The sequence below is a fragment of the Musca domestica genome, unplaced genomic scaffold (genome assembly GCF_030504385.1).
Source record: "Musca domestica strain aabys unplaced genomic scaffold, Musca_domestica.polishedcontigs.V.1.1 1, whole genome shotgun sequence".
Lineage (NCBI taxonomy): Eukaryota > Metazoa > Arthropoda > Insecta > Diptera > Muscidae > Musca > Musca domestica.
Window position 1 is genome coordinate 7,583,938 of NW_026712114.1, and position 16,286 is coordinate 7,600,223.

Genomic DNA, 16,286 nt, shown 5'->3' on the forward strand with positions numbered 1-16,286 from the left:
CCTTTTCAATTCGGGCTTATTTTACTCATTTGGTGCACAATTAACTTGAAATCGGATAAAAATATATATATATATGGAAGCTATATACAAATTTGATCCGATCTCTATTAAATTTGTCAAAGGTATTTCTGAGTTGTATTTGATATATTTCCCCGAATATCGTTGTTACAGAGTACAGGGCGACATAAAAAAAACTGCAACAAAGTCAAACGCCATATTTTTTACATTTTTATTTTTAAATTTTATTAAATGAAAGCAAAAGATGTCAGAAATTTAGAATAAGTTTAAATTTTTTCGAATTGGTCACCTTTAGCGAATTATGGCCTTCAATAGGCCAATGAAACCATCACACGCTGCCCGAATGTTGCTCTGCGGTATTTTGGCCTTGCTTGAGGTGATCGACACTTTGGCATTTTTTAGTGCCAACCTTGCTTTCCAATATACTCCAGACACAATAGTCCAACGGATTGGTATCCCGAAATTTTAACGGCCATTGTGCACTGAAAATGAAGAGAAGAACCTCATTTAGTAACCATTCTTGGATGGAGGCGCGCGCTGAGTGCAATGATGCTGAGTCCTACTGGAATGTCCAAGGTCTGCGCCCAAAGCTTTAATACAGCCTCCAGAATATTTTTGCGATAACATTCGGCATTTATTCTAATGTCATGTTAATATGAGCGGAGAGCGACCATCGCCAGTTATGGAGGTCTACACCATCACCATGACCGGCGCTTGAGTTCTGGTGGCCAACCGAAGATGCACTTTTTCAGCTGACCTCTTTGGCAAGTAAAGACGATAATTTTGTTAGTTTACGAACTGCTGGACAACGAATGTTTTCTCATCGGAGTAAACAAAATTCAGCAGTTCACCACTTTCGGACGAGCGTAGCAACTCTTCAGCTCTTTTGAGTCTATTTTCTTTCTGTTGCAGTGTAAGTTCTTGCACTTTTCGGAATTTCAATGGCTTATTTTTTTTAGATTTGCCGAATGGAATATTGCGATATGTTCAGCTCACGAGCCATTTTTCGCCCACTGCGACGCGGGTTTCGATTTCTTTACTTTTCGAACCATTTCTGCTGATGTTGCTGTTTTCCTTGATGTCGGGCTACGCTACCAATATCACGGTAACGAGCAATGGTACGAGACGCACAATTTATTCACATTTAAATGCCGAATCTCATCAAAATGCTTTTGTACTCCTGTAAACAATATAATGAGCTGTCACTGGAATAGTTTTAACAGTTGTCGGACGAGTGGCTTAGAAATGACAGCAGCCTGAAGTTGGTTGCAGGTTTTTCATTTCACCCCGTATGTAAATTTCAAAATGTTCAAGGCGCTCTCTGAATCTTTAATATCAGACACAACTACCTTTAAATATTTTTCTTTTTATACCCTCCCCCCACAGTATGGAGGGTATATAAGGTTGGCATTCTGTTTTGTTTGTATTCTGTTTGAAATATACATTTTAAAACCCACAAAGTATATTTATTCTTGATAAGCATAAAATTCTATGTCGATTTAGCCTATGTCCGCCGGTCTTTCCGCCTGTGTCCGTCTGTGGAAATCACTCTAGCTTCCGAACGAAATGAAGAAGTTGATAAAATTTTACTCTTTACTTTTTTTACTAACGATACCTCTCGATATTCGGTATTTTGATGATTTTAGCTACATTATTCACGGAAAATGTTTCAAATGAAGTTCATAATGGGTACTACAGCCTATGACCGAAAATTGTCTGAGCGTGTCCACGTCTTCGCATAGCCCCCATATAACGGCACCTCCCGATATTCGGTACTTTGATGATTTTAGTGACATTTTTCCCCAGAATTGTTTCAAAATTGGTATTTGAAGTTCGTAATAGATACTATAGTCTAAGACGGAAAATTGTCGGTGCAGGTCCACGACTTCAAATAGCCCTCATATAACGGTACCTCTCAATATTCGGTATTTTGATGATTTTAGCGACATTATTCCCCAGAATTGTTTCAAATGTAGTATTTGAAGTTCGTAATAGATACTATAGTCTAAGACGGAAAATTGTCTGTGCAGGTTTAAGTCTTCGTACAGCCCCCATATAACGGTACCTCTCGATATTCGGTATTTTGATGATTTTACCGTCATTATTCAGCTTGAGATTTCTATGGGAAATGGGAGGTGATTTTCATGTCTTTGAGACATTTCTTCAAATGTTAGAGTATTGTATGTATATGTATAAAACTGTGTAGCAAAAATGTATGTATTTAATATAGGTATGTATCAGTGTACGTAGTTGCTACATGAGCTATTGAGATTTGCTACAGCCGTTATAGTTTCAAATAAATACATGCCTAGGTACTTTGAAATGTACATATATAGAAAAAAATACATTGGGTCTGTGTATCGTAAGCTTTCAAATGTTTTTTTTTTTTTGTACAAAAATACATACAAATAAAATTTTACCGTCATTATTTAGCGGAATTGTTTCAAATTTGGTATTTGAAGTTCGTAATGGATACTACAGCCTATGAAAGAACATTTATTTTTATGATTTTAGTTACGTTATTCACCGATATTTTTTCCAAGTTTCGCATTTGAGTTTTATAATGGCTTATGACAAAAGTTGCCTATGCAGGTCCATGTCGTCGTTAGACCCTAATATAACAGCTACCTTCGGTATTTTTAAGGTTTTAATAGAAATTTTTTTGAAAATTACCAAATTCGTTGCAATTGGTGTGGGGTTTTCAAAGTTCGTCCCGGCCCAACTTACAGTTTTTTGCTTGATTCGCCTAAAACTAATTTCATAACTTGGATTTTCTCGATTCCCCTAGACTGGTAATTCTTGCAATTTAAAAATATTTTACAATTACTCAATATTTTTGCAATACAAAAATTAATGCTATTTTAGTGCCCCACAGTGCAAAATCATCATAACCCAATGGTACAACTGAAACTTTTTCTTCGAAATGAAAGAATGCTTCTTCGTATTAATAACAAAAATACGAATCCTTAATATTTACACATACAATTTCAATTTGCAAAACAATTCGTGGCCAACCAAACATTTAGTTATTCCATACATTCTCCCATCCATCGGTCCCTTACCAGGACTCGTGAGGTCTTTCGAATTTTTAACAGTTTTTAAAATTCGAAGAAAATTTCAGTTATATTTGGTTTCATTTTGCCTTAATTTAGTTTGGCTTGACATCCACTCATCAGCAACTTTTGCGTCGTCTCGGTTGTCGCTGTGGATTCTCTCTTTTCTGTTTCAGTTGCTTACCCAACTCTTTTGTTGAAAAGATCTTATTGTTGTTTCGTTTCCATTGGGTTGGTTGGTTGTATTGTGTGTTTTATTCGCTTGGCTGACGACTGCTGGCCAAATGGCGATGATGATGACGGGAGCCTAAGCTTCTTCATTTGCCTACAGTGACAAGAAATGAAAAAATCATTCCCACCGCCCATGTTACTTACCGCCAGTGTGTCACCAACATCATCTTCTGCTACTGCGATACACCAACTTGAGATGGCCCCCAAGTTCCCCAAGTTGGTTGTTACTTCTGCTACTGATGTTGTGGCTGCTGCTCTATGTTGCCATTCTCTTTCAAAGTGGTGTTCGTATGGATGTGTGTGTATTGCTGTGTGCGCGCCTTGCGTCAGTATCACGTTCATTATTGTTTCCATGTTTCTTTTGCAATGGCCGTGTGGGTATGGTCATAAGTGTGACTGTGTGTGTGTTTGTATGTTTTTGTGGGCCACACTGACGGAGTGTGTGTGTGTGTGCCTCGTAACCAACCAACCAAAAACGTTTCTTGTGTGCCATCTGTCGTCTTTTTTACTTCGTGGTGCAATGTGTGCTGTGCCCGTGTTGTTTGTTATGGTGGTTTGTGTATTTCTTTCTTTGTGTGCTGCTGCTGTTGTTGTTCTTATTCTTTTTATTGTTGCAATTGTATATAGTCTACCTACCAACAACATTGAATATAATTTTTGTTATACAAAATATCTTCTTTTTTATTGGGTTTCTTTTTTACTTCAGAGTTTACTTGAGATTTCTATAGAAAATGGGAGGTGATTTCTGTGTCTTTGAGAAACTTCTTCAAATGTGAGAGTATTTTCAATGTATAAAACTGTGTTGCAAAAATGTATGTTTTTTATATGGGTATGTATCTGTGTACGTAATTGCTACATAAGCTGTTGAGATTTGCTACAGCCGTTATAGTTTCAAATACGTACATAAATAGGTACTTTGAAATGTACATATATAGAAAAATACATTGGGTTTGTGTATCGTAAGCTTTCAAATGTTTTTTTTTTTTTTTTTTTTTTTTTTTTTTTTTGCACAAAAATACATACTAATAACGTCTTTCGTATTTTATTCAAGTCTGAAAATATGTTATTTTTACAAAATGAAATTGTTCATTGGAATAGAAGGATATCTAAATCATATAGTCCACACTAAATACATGTTAGACAACTGTTTTAAGCTATATCGGGATCTCATAGCGCAAGTGGTTCAGTAGTAGGAATTTTAAGGTTCGACTCATCTTCCATATTCCACAGCTTCGAATGCAAATACATTTAATTGACGTTATTCTAATTTGAAATTGTTTAAACTTTTAGAAGAAAAGCAAAGGTATAGTTGTTATTAAATTGGTGAAAATTTCAAAATTGGCAACAATTTGTAGCAGTTTTCGTCGTACCGATTTATTTGTGAGAATAAAAAATATATTTTATAAAATAGTTTATATATTATTTTAGAAACTTGAATCAAATCCGTTATTGTAAATTTTAATACATGTAAAATAGAAAATTTGAATAAATGAATAGATACTTCGTTTTTTAAACTTTGCCGATCTTAAAACCGCTGGTATTCTAAAGTTGGTAGGTTCGTCATGGTCTCCTTAATGGTTGAGGTGATTTGAGTTTTGAAATAAGTATTATATTTTAGAGTTTTTATTTAAAAACAAGTAAAAAGGCTCTAAGTTCGGCCGGACCGAACTCTCCATCATTTGGTACAAATTTAACAATTAAAAAAAAAAATAATAAAATCCGTTAAAAATTCTGGTGAAATCTTTAAAATACCGAATGTAGCCGTATATTAGGGTCTTTAGACGACGTGGACCTGCATAGTCAACTTTTGTCACAATCTATTACAATATTCAAATGCGAAACTTGAAAAAATCTGTTTATAATGTAGCTAAAATCATCAAAATCCTGAATAAAGGGAGGTACCATGGGGATTATAAAACGTGGACCTGCACAGACAATTTTCTGTCATAGGCTGCAGTATCCATTACAAATTTCAAATACAAAATGTGGAATAATTCCGGTAAATAATGTCGCTAAAATCATCATCATCAATCAATCATACCGGATATCGGGGGTACCGTTATGTTGGGGCTATACGAAAACGTAGACCTGCTCAGACAATTATCTGTCATAGGCTTTAGTATTCATTACGAACTTCAAATTCTAAATTTGAAATAGTTCCGGTAAATAATGTCTCTAAAATCATCAAAATACCCAATATTGGGAGCTACCGTTATATGGGGGCTATACGAAGACGTGGACATACATCGCCCATTTTCAATACCAAACGTCCTGCAGACATAATGCACATTTGAGTAAAATTTTATCAACCTACTTCATTTCGGTCGGAAGCTAGAGTGATTTCCACAGACGGACAGATGGATGAACAGACAGACGGACGGACATTGATAAATCGACATAGAATTTTATGCTGAACAAGAAAATATATACTTTGTGGGGTATAAAATGTATATTTCGAAGTGTTACAAACGGAATGACAAACTTAACTCTCACTTAACTCTCACTCATACTATGGTGGAGGGTATTAAAATTTTCAATTTTTCTTGGTTACAATGTCAAAAAAGCAATTTTTCAATACACTTTGAAAATTCTTTATTTTGTTTGTACCATAAGGCTCAAATGCTGCCTTCTTGTTTGTAGAGTTCTTCTTACAGTTTTTTTATATTGTTTAAGTTGGAATTGCATATTGCCAAAGGATCCAGAGAGCATATGTTCGCTTAGTAAGGACCGTAGAGAGATGTGTTCTTGGGTTAAAAGGTTGCCTGTAACTCCCCTGGAGCCTACGTTCGCTTTGCAAGGACCGGAGCGAAAAAGCCTTCCTAGTCTGAAGATTTTTCCTACAATTCCCCTTTTAATATAATCCCGAATTGAATGGATTTTTGCACATACGACAAAATTCAAATGTCAAATTTGATGATTTAGCTGCAGGTTCCATATATATGTTTCAACCGATTTTGTATTTAAGTTCTCACAACTGTAAAGTGCATTCCACAAAATTGCTATATTTTGGTGCCAGCTATAGCATAGAAATACCTCTATAAAATTTTATGTAGATTTTTAGCTCCGACTTTTCAATTTAAATATTCTCAAAGTCGCGAGACAAAAATGCCTCCGAAAAATGTAGTCGAACTAGGATATTACGAAGTCGGACCGGCCGACTTTTCACCTTTCTTTACTGTCTTTTTTTCTTAAGAATATGCATTGTTCGTGTTGAAAGACCTTAACAGGCAACAAGTAAAACACGTTACGTTCGACCGGGTCGAACTTGAGGTCAAAAAACCCTTTAAAAATATAATAGTCAGGATAGTAAAAACTCTTAAAAATGTCGTAAAGTCAGTGGTAACGGCTTTCTGATATAGTGGTTATTAACTATTGCGAGTTTCAAATATCGAATATAAAACAAGTAAGAATAAGCTTGGCGGCCCCGAACTTTTGATACTCTCCACCATTAGGACAGAAATTATTTTTTTTTTTTTTTCAATATTTGTGTCCTAAGATATCCATTTAATATGGAAATTTAAAAAAATATATATATGACCCATATAATGTTTATGGTTTATTAAAAGTAAAATGTGATAAGAAATACATCAAAATGTCGAAAACCGAGGGGGTACATTAAATAGAGATGAGATAATACGTGAACCTATATAGACAATTTTCGACTAGGGGAAGACTATTCCACAAAAAAAGACCGAAATCCTGAAAATACCGAATATATGGGGCTATATGAAATCTCCGGCCCATTTACACAATTTATACATATCGTATTCCAGACAGATCCATCGCAAAATATGGTTATGCTCTCCAGAATACCGAATATCCAAGTAAGGTACTGTTGTATGGGGGCTATACGATATCGTGTACCAACCATTCTCTTTCGTAAAGTACCTAAAATTAACTCCAATTGCAGAATCTTAGACAATTCCATTGAAAAATATGGCTACAATCAATAAAATACCGAATAGCTGGGGTTCCGTTATATGGGGGTTATATACAATAGTAGAGCTATTAACAACAAATACTTTTAAGATTCATCACACATAGGATTCCAGACTAATCCATTTAAAAATGCGGCTAAAATCATGACCAAACCGATTATCGGGAGAAACCGTTATATGGGGGCTTGACGATATCGTGGACCTATATAGACTATCTTCTAACCAGCAGGCAAAAGGCTGACATGTGCAAAATTTTAGCTGCCTTAATTCGTTTCGACTCTAACGTGATGATTATTTCGATAATTTATTAACGGAATGACAAACGTAATAAGTAGTCCTACTGCTATAATCGCCAAAATAACAAATATTTTAACCGGTTAAAATTTGCATAAAGCTCTAAATAAGCTCAAAATACATAGTATTCGTAAAAATTTAATTGGATTTAGCACATGAGGATAGAAGTAAATCTTTCAAATGTATATGTTTTATCTGTCTTTAAATGCTATCTAAAGCCGTAATATGTACGTCTCAAACTTGACTCAGATATGGGTCATACCTTTATTAAATTAAGTTGAAAATTGCTAACTTGACAACATATTCTATAAAAAAAGTCTGCAACATCCTACTTTTTCCTTTCTCTGCTGTGTGCTGTGCTTGCTGTGCTTTGTTCGTTCGTGAAGAAAATTGACTTTAAGTTAATATGTATCATTTTGAAAAAACAATGTTCGAACTTTACAGCGATGTATGTTAAATGACTCAAAACAGTGCTCGTAATTAAGAATAGCTTGAGCTGTTTTTGGTAATAATTTTTTGCAATCCAAACTTTCTAAAATGGCTGGTAATTAAATCTGATATGCCTGAGCCATAGTATATTGTGATTGTTAATTCTTTCTGATAAATTAATACATTTATTTTCTATCGAACCGAAAAAACGTTGTTCATAATCCTAAGCCTTTTCAATTATTGTGCCTTATCTTTATGGACGCAAAAATAGCAAATAAATAAATAAAATTGCCCCTAGAAAGCGAAGACATCAATCGAACTGAAAAAAATACACTTCCCAATAATGTAACAGAAATTTATTTCTTTAAGTGCGACATTATTTTTCGTTAATCTTAAATCTTGGTATAAATAGAGGAAATACGCAAGGAGGTAACCGGACTCCGTTTGAAATGTCTATGTTTTGCCATTTTTGGTGCATTTCCTGTGGAGAAGTTTAACCTTATCAACAAAAAGTGGTCTGGATATGCAATTATATGTAGGTCCCTGGTATATACTAAGATTTCCGCAAAAATGTAAACTCACTTCTGGGAATTATGAGAAAGAATTGGACTTGGTTTAAATATTTATTTTTGTATCAGATATGAACATTTATAATATTGGGCCACTCGCTATAGCAATTCCCCCCAAAAGGGCATCATAATATCTCTAATAAAAGCGATAGGCGAATTTTCTTCAAACTTCTGATTTCAACACTAGTTTTGGTGTAAAATATATCGATGATTTTCCAATGATGGATTACATTTTTGAAAAATGTAAATCGAAATAAATAAATCCATAATTTAGGAATTTTATTTGTATTACTCTAAAAACAAATATCAAAATTATTAATCTTCAAAATTTATAATTTTAAAAAATCTGAATTTTCAACGTTCGCAAATCTTAATATTTCCATGAACCTTAAATGTAGTATAAAAATCGATTCCCTTCTCATACAACAAACTGTATTAAAACTAACTTTATTTTCCATTTTTTTTTTTTCCTTCAAATTTAAAAGTATTTTTTTTAACATAACCGTTACATTTTTCAATTGATATAATTAACATGACGGAAAAAACTTTCATTGAAATAAATAACAATTATACCACAATGGATTCTAGGAAATCAAACGAAATTTCTTCGAAGCCCTTAACAAAAAGCAAACTTAACAAATAAAAGCAATTTTCGGGTAAATCCTTTTGGATGCCCCCCTGCGGCTATATAAAGTACCACAATTGTGATCAATTGAGTTTTAATTTAGTTTTTTTTTCGTTTCGTTTACAACATTTCCAAATTTAATGTCAGTTACTTCTCAGCGGTAGTCTTGGAACGATTCAATTGGGTTTTTTTACTTCGGTGCTCTGCGCTACTTTGAATAGAAAAGCAACCCTCTTTTGTTGGCTTGGCAGGCAGAGGAAATAAGTTTCAACTATGATTTGAAACATGTTATGTGTATCCTTGAAAAAAAAAAAGGAAACTCACACATACGGCCATACGAAAGTATTCACTGACACAGTTGAGCGCACACTCTTCCTCTTCGTCGTCTATATGCTATGCTATGCTACGTTGTTGTATATTGTATAAATTGTTACCAATACTCTTGAACAAAACAAAAGAAAGAAGAAGATGAAGAAAAAAAACAACAAAACATATACTTTGTTTAAAATTGTATGCTGCTGCTGCGGCTGAATCTGCCAACGTTGCCTACTACTCCACCACTACAGAGGAGAAAAACTCCGCCCTACTGTTTCATTGCAGCTGACATGACATGTTTTGGTAAAGAGAGGGTGGAGCCTAAGCAACTCTCCCAAAACACTAACGGAAGCAGAGTGGCAGAGCAGTTGGTTGAAAAAAATTACAATTTTTCATTCATTGTATCGACAAATTTACTCATTCATTCTCCCTCTCTCTCTCTACACGCTGACGGCAACTACGCTATGATTTTGCACCGTTGAAAAACGAGAGCAGTTTCCATGGCGCATGATGAGATTCTAATTGGATTTGCTCCGTTATTACTCCCAGAGTCATTCCTTTCTCCATTTGTGGTTGTAACAAATTTGTCGCACACAAATGGCAACTGTTACGTCGTTCGATGGATGTATGTGTGTGTATGAATGACGGTATATAAACTCCAATTTCTCTCACACTTATTTCAGCAAACCATTAACACCCAATTACAACTACAATTTGCATATTATGTAGTAAATATGCTCCACTGCTGAGTGGGAGTGGAAGTATTTAGAGAGTAGATGGGAAACTCCTTTATTGGTGAGATTTTATTGTTATATTCAATATTGCTTTATGTGTGTGTTGGTGTGTGCTACTCCAAACTTGTGATTGTTAAAATTTCGTCTCTTTTCACAATTTGCTTTATTTTTTGCCATTTTATTTCTCCCCCGGGGTGGGCCAATGTCCAGCAAGGCAGCAATGAAAGCAGCAATAAAAACGAAAAACTGTTTGAAAATATAACTTATTTTTAAGTATTAGTAATACTTAAGAGGGATTTTATTTATTTTCTTCAACAGTTGAATGGGCATCACCCAAACTAAGGAGCGTGTGAAGTTTTAGTTTTAGATGGAAGTAATGAAAATAGTTTACTGACATTTTCCAAAAAAAGTTTTTGAAAATAAAGTTTTACGTTTTTGTGAAATATTGTTTAAAACTAAAAACATGTAGACAATTTGAAATTTAGTTTAATTTATCTATATCTATTAAATAGGAAAATTGATGATTGTTGGTTTGCAACTTTTAAAATCAGAAACCGCTGAACTGATTAGCCTGCGAGTATTTAAATATTTCACAACATCATCGAAATATAATATGTAAATGTTTGAAATTCCACTTGGAACTGGAGATATAGCTTCAGAATCGGCTACATCAAAGAAAAAAAAAAAAAAAATAGATTTTGTATGCACATCTATTGATCGGTTACAGACACAGTCTTCAAATTTGGAATGTGTAACGGAATTTGTTACAAAAAATTAATTTTTTGAAATTGGTTCAGATTTGGATTAAGCTCCGATAAATACTTTCTTTCAATTTAGAATATGTGACGGAATTTGTTCTAAAAATTAATTTGTTAAATTATATTGAAATAGGTTCAATAGATATAGCTCCCAAATTTATGTTTTCAGCCGATTTCTGGTACACCCGAACCACACGCTTTTATTGGGGGTAGTCCGATTCAAGTAGTAAATGTTTGATATAATAAAAGTAAGTAACTTTTTTTGTTCAACATCACTTATTCGACTGAAAATTACCATGGGGTGAGGAGTACCAAGTTTTCAGAAAGAGCAACCAATCCAATTTTTTGTCATAGGAGTTTTTTTTAAGTAACTCTGGGTAGAATATCCCAGACAAAAAACAAGGAAACTGATGAGGATTGATGGCTCCTTCTGAATCCTGGGTATTCCCCACCTCACTCCCTGGTAAACATTACCTTTTTTCTCCATTAATAAACAACACTATTTTGCAACATCAAAAGAACATCTTTCATTAAACCATGGTAGCACACCGTTGGCCTACTGCTTGTATGGAATAATTAAACCTCACGTACAATTCGACGTTCTTCAAGGGATGTACGTCTCAATATTTTTGCCACAATTACCTACAGGCACCTTTCGCAATCTCGTGTCAAATTTCGGTCGATACCAAATTTTATTCAAGGACTATCTGACAATTTTTATTACTTCTCGACCAAGAATCGAATGTAAATAGTTTTTAAGTTCCACTCCAGCAAAAAAAAAAAAGAATATTTTTACCAGGTGATTCCGCACAATGACCCAGCCTTTTTTTATTTTTACTCTCCACCATGTTTATACCTTCCCAACGAATTGAAGTAGATTGATGAAATTTTACTCAAATGTATATTATGTCTGCAGGACTTTTGTTATTGCAAATGGTCCATGTAGGCCCACGTTTTTGGTATAGCCCCCACATAACGGTACCTCCAGATATTCGGTATTTTTATGATTTTAGCGACAATATTCATCGGATTTCTTTCAAAATTGGTTTTCGTAATGGATGCTACAGCCTATGACAGGAGCTTGTTTGTGCAGGTCCCCGTCTTCGTATAGCCCCCATATAACGATACCTCCCGATATTTGGTATTTTTATGATTTTAGCGACATTATTAACCGGAATTGTTTCAAATTGGGTATTTGAAGTTCGTAATGGATTCTACAGCCTAAGACAGAAAATTGTCTCTGCAGGTCCACGTCTTCGTATATGCTCCATATAACTGTACCTCCCGATGTTGGGTATTTTGATGATTTTACCTACATTATTCAATTTTTTTTTTAATTTCGCATTTGAATATTGTAATGGCTAATGACAAAAGTTACCTATGCAGGTCTATGTCGTCGTATAGACCCTAATATAAAAGCTACTTAAGTATTTTTAAGATTTTAACAGATTTTATTGTTTTTGGGAATTGCCAAATCCGTTCCAAATTGTGGAGGTTATTCAAAGTTCGGCCCGGCCGAACTTACAGCTTTTTTACTTGTTTAAATATTTCAAATTAAAATTGTGTATTTTTTTAAAGAATTGCCTGTGAAAACTTATCTAATTTTACGGAATACGGCCTCAATAAGACCTGAATATCGTAAGAACGCTGCTAAGACTATGGCATTCATTACAAACGATCATATGTTGGGGATATAAGGGGTGATTTTTTACCTATTATCATTTAAAAAAGACTGGTTTAAACAGCTATGTTTCGTGTTTTGTTTCACTGTCAATAATTTAGAAATGAATTTTTCAAAAACGAACAACGTTTGCAATTCATTGAATTTTATTATCAATATTTTATGGTCAGTATAAGCTACTCACTGAAGCGGCTATTCGGGCTATTGTTACTAAATTTCCTACCAAATTTACATTGTTGGACATTAAACCACCAACACGCTTTCCCAGAGTGCGAACTGAAGAATATATCGCAGATGGATCGGCCAGTGTTACTGATGACTATAAATTAACGTTTTGTGGTCGTTCGGCGCAATTGGGACTCTGTTACTCAACAACGTGAAATGTTCTGGAGAAGAAATGTGAAATGTTCGCAAGAATTGAAGCGAACGGGCTTTTGGAAAGTTGGCCGAAGATACAGTTTTTTATCCAAATCTTGTATTCTGCGACAAAGCTCATTTTAGGTACATAAATAAGCCAGGAGCATTGCAAATACACGCTCCTAGTCAAGGTTTTTTTTTTTTTAATTTGCGGGAATTTTCCCGGATTTCGAAAGAACCTTGCGAAGACCTGCCTGATAAAATTCGTGATAATCGTGTGAGGCTATTAAATTATTAAAAAAAAAATAAAAAATAATAATAATTTTTAGTTTATACATATAAATGTCATTATGGAGGTCCAATATTCGACCACCTTCAAAGTTTACTTATTATTTTTCCAGAATTTTAAGGCTTGTAGCGGAATTGTCCAAAAGAGTGGGACACTATATCCCATCTTCACAACAGATTTAGCTTTGTTATAAATATTATGAAACAAAGAGCAATCATATTGGATTAAAAAAAAAATAACCCAGCATATTCCAAATGTTGACATTTCCGAATTTTCATTTCCATTTTAGCAAAAAAATACAAAAAGCTGTTTTAAAATTTGTTGTAGGCTTGGGCTTACCATTACAATTTCCGGTAAAAAAAAATTAAAAAAAATATTAAAATTGTTTTTTCTGAGAATAGTGTGAGACATATTTCAAAACTTTTTTAATAAAAAGTTATTACCCCTATTGTATTGCTATTGCGGACCTATATTGAACAATTTAACCGAAAATCTATTAATTAATAATATTGGTGGAAAAGCTCAAAATTCTATATTGAAATTTTGATAGCTATTCTGTGAAGATTCCTAATTTTTCGTTGGACCATTACTTATATAATGATGTAGTCTCGGACGAATTTATCGATATATTGCAGACGACGCGACATTATTCATATCTACTTGCCAACGTTATAAAATTAAAAAAATAAAAAAAATTCTTCTGCTCAGGATATTTAAAATTTCGTTGCGATGTGTCCCACAATCTTGCTCATTGACTGTAATCTTTGCTATTCCCTCTTTCAGCACATTTTACAACAGCAATATGTGACAAGAAAGAGAGTAACATGAAGGTGGCAACTAAATTGAAAGAAAAAAAGGAAACACAACAACGAAACAAGTCCTTTTGGCAAAGTTGTAAGATTGTACTAAAACTGTAAAAAAATAGAAAAAAAAACTGTGAACAAGAAATTGAGAGAAATAAGAAACGAAACACAATTTGAAATATAATTTCACGCTCTGGTGCAGACAACAACAGAAGACACACAACAATTTAGAATTTGTCAGACAATGGTATATATGTATACAAAATACAGATATATTAAGTGTTTTAGTTAAAGAGTTTAAGGTTAGGTTTATACCTCAGCAAAAAAGGGGGTATTTCTATGGAAAATAGACGTATCTTCTTTTTGGAACAAATAAAAACAAATATATTAATAATTTTTTATGTACATACATTACAGTTACTGAAGATTCATTATCTTCAACATGTGTAAAAGTTATTCGATGAAAATAAGTCTCTGACTAATATAGCCACAAGGCATCATTGTCCAGGTTTTGTGTCCAGTTATATCAGTTTTTCTATTAAAAAGCCTAAAAGCCGAATTTTTTTCTGTGTCATTGGCTTCACCTCCTGCGATCATAGATTTATAATAAATTTTCCAAAAGTATGTAACGATTAGTTTGCTTATTGTTAATGGGATCTCTAAAATTTCAAATAAATTCAGAAAAAATGTTTATTTGTTCGCCATTTATATAAATGTTTTTAAATATTCAAATAAATCCAAAAATCAAACGTATCTATTTATTGTTATACCCATGCACAACCCTCAACCATAAAAACATTTTTAAAATCGATTATCTTTAATCTCCCTTAAATTAACTTTATGTAAACTTAATGTCAGAACCTGCAGGGTGAGATGAAAAAGCTGCAACCAACTTCAGACTGCTGTCATTTCTAAGCCATTTGTCGGACAGCTGCTAAAATTATTCCAGTGACAGCTCATTATATTCTTTACAAGCGTTCAAAAGCATTTTGGTGGGAATTTTCCAAAAGTTATTCGTGATGGAATTCAAGCGTGACAGTGTGATTTCTTTATATTTTTCTGGAAAACCAGAAGTGGCTATCGTTAGAGCACTCCAGCATTTAAATGTGATGCGTCTCGTATCATCGCTCATTACCGTGATACTGGTAGCGTAGCCCGACGTCAAGGAAGTGCACGAAAGAAAACAACAACATAAGCAGAAATGGTTCGAAAAGTAAAGAAGCGACTTAATTGAAGCCCGCGTTGCAGTGGCCGAAAAATGGCTCGTGAGATGAACATATCGCAATACTCCATTCGGCAAATATTGAAAAATAAGCTCGGCGTAAAGCCATTGAATTTTTAAAAAGTGCAAGAACTTACACCGCAAGAGAAAGAAAATAGACTCAAAAGAGCTAAAGAGTTGCTCCGCTTGGCCTGCTATTGTGTCTGGAGTATTTTGGAAATCAAGGTTGGCATTAAAAAATACTAAAGTGTCGATCGCCTCAAGCAAGCGCTTCGACGGAAATGGGCAATGGGCAACAATCCGTCAGCATATGACGGTTTCATGGGCAGTTTGAAGTCCATAATTCGTGCCAAAGGTGACCAAGTCGAACAAATCTAAACTTATTCTAAAATTTGATGCTATTTCCGATATCTTTTGCTTTCATTCAATAAAATTTAGAAAAAAAATGTAAATATTCTGGTGTTTGAGTTTGTTGCAGTTTTTTTATCTCACCCTGTATGGCACTTGATATTTCATAAAGCTCTGCCACATTTTATGCAGATCTGTTTACATTTAGATATTGCTACCATATATATCTTTATCCGATATATGGATTCTATGAACCAAATGGTTAATATGAAGCCAAACTGAGTGGATTTTGGCACATGCGACCGAATTCAGCCTGGAAGCAAGTACTTCAAATTTGGTGTTTCATCCGATTTGACTTTAAAGTCCTTCATATTCGCAATATGCATTCTAAAACAATAATATTTGGTACCGAATATTGGATACAGTCCAGAAATACATTTTGCCAATTGTTTAAAGATCGGTTCAGATTTAGATGTAACTTCCATATGTATCTTCATCCGATTTCATGGCTACTGTGCAGCAAATATAATATAAACGAGATTGGATGGTTTTCTGGGCATTCAATCTAATTTTTCTATATAGTGAATCTTATTTTTATTTTTTTATTTTTTATTTTTTAAAT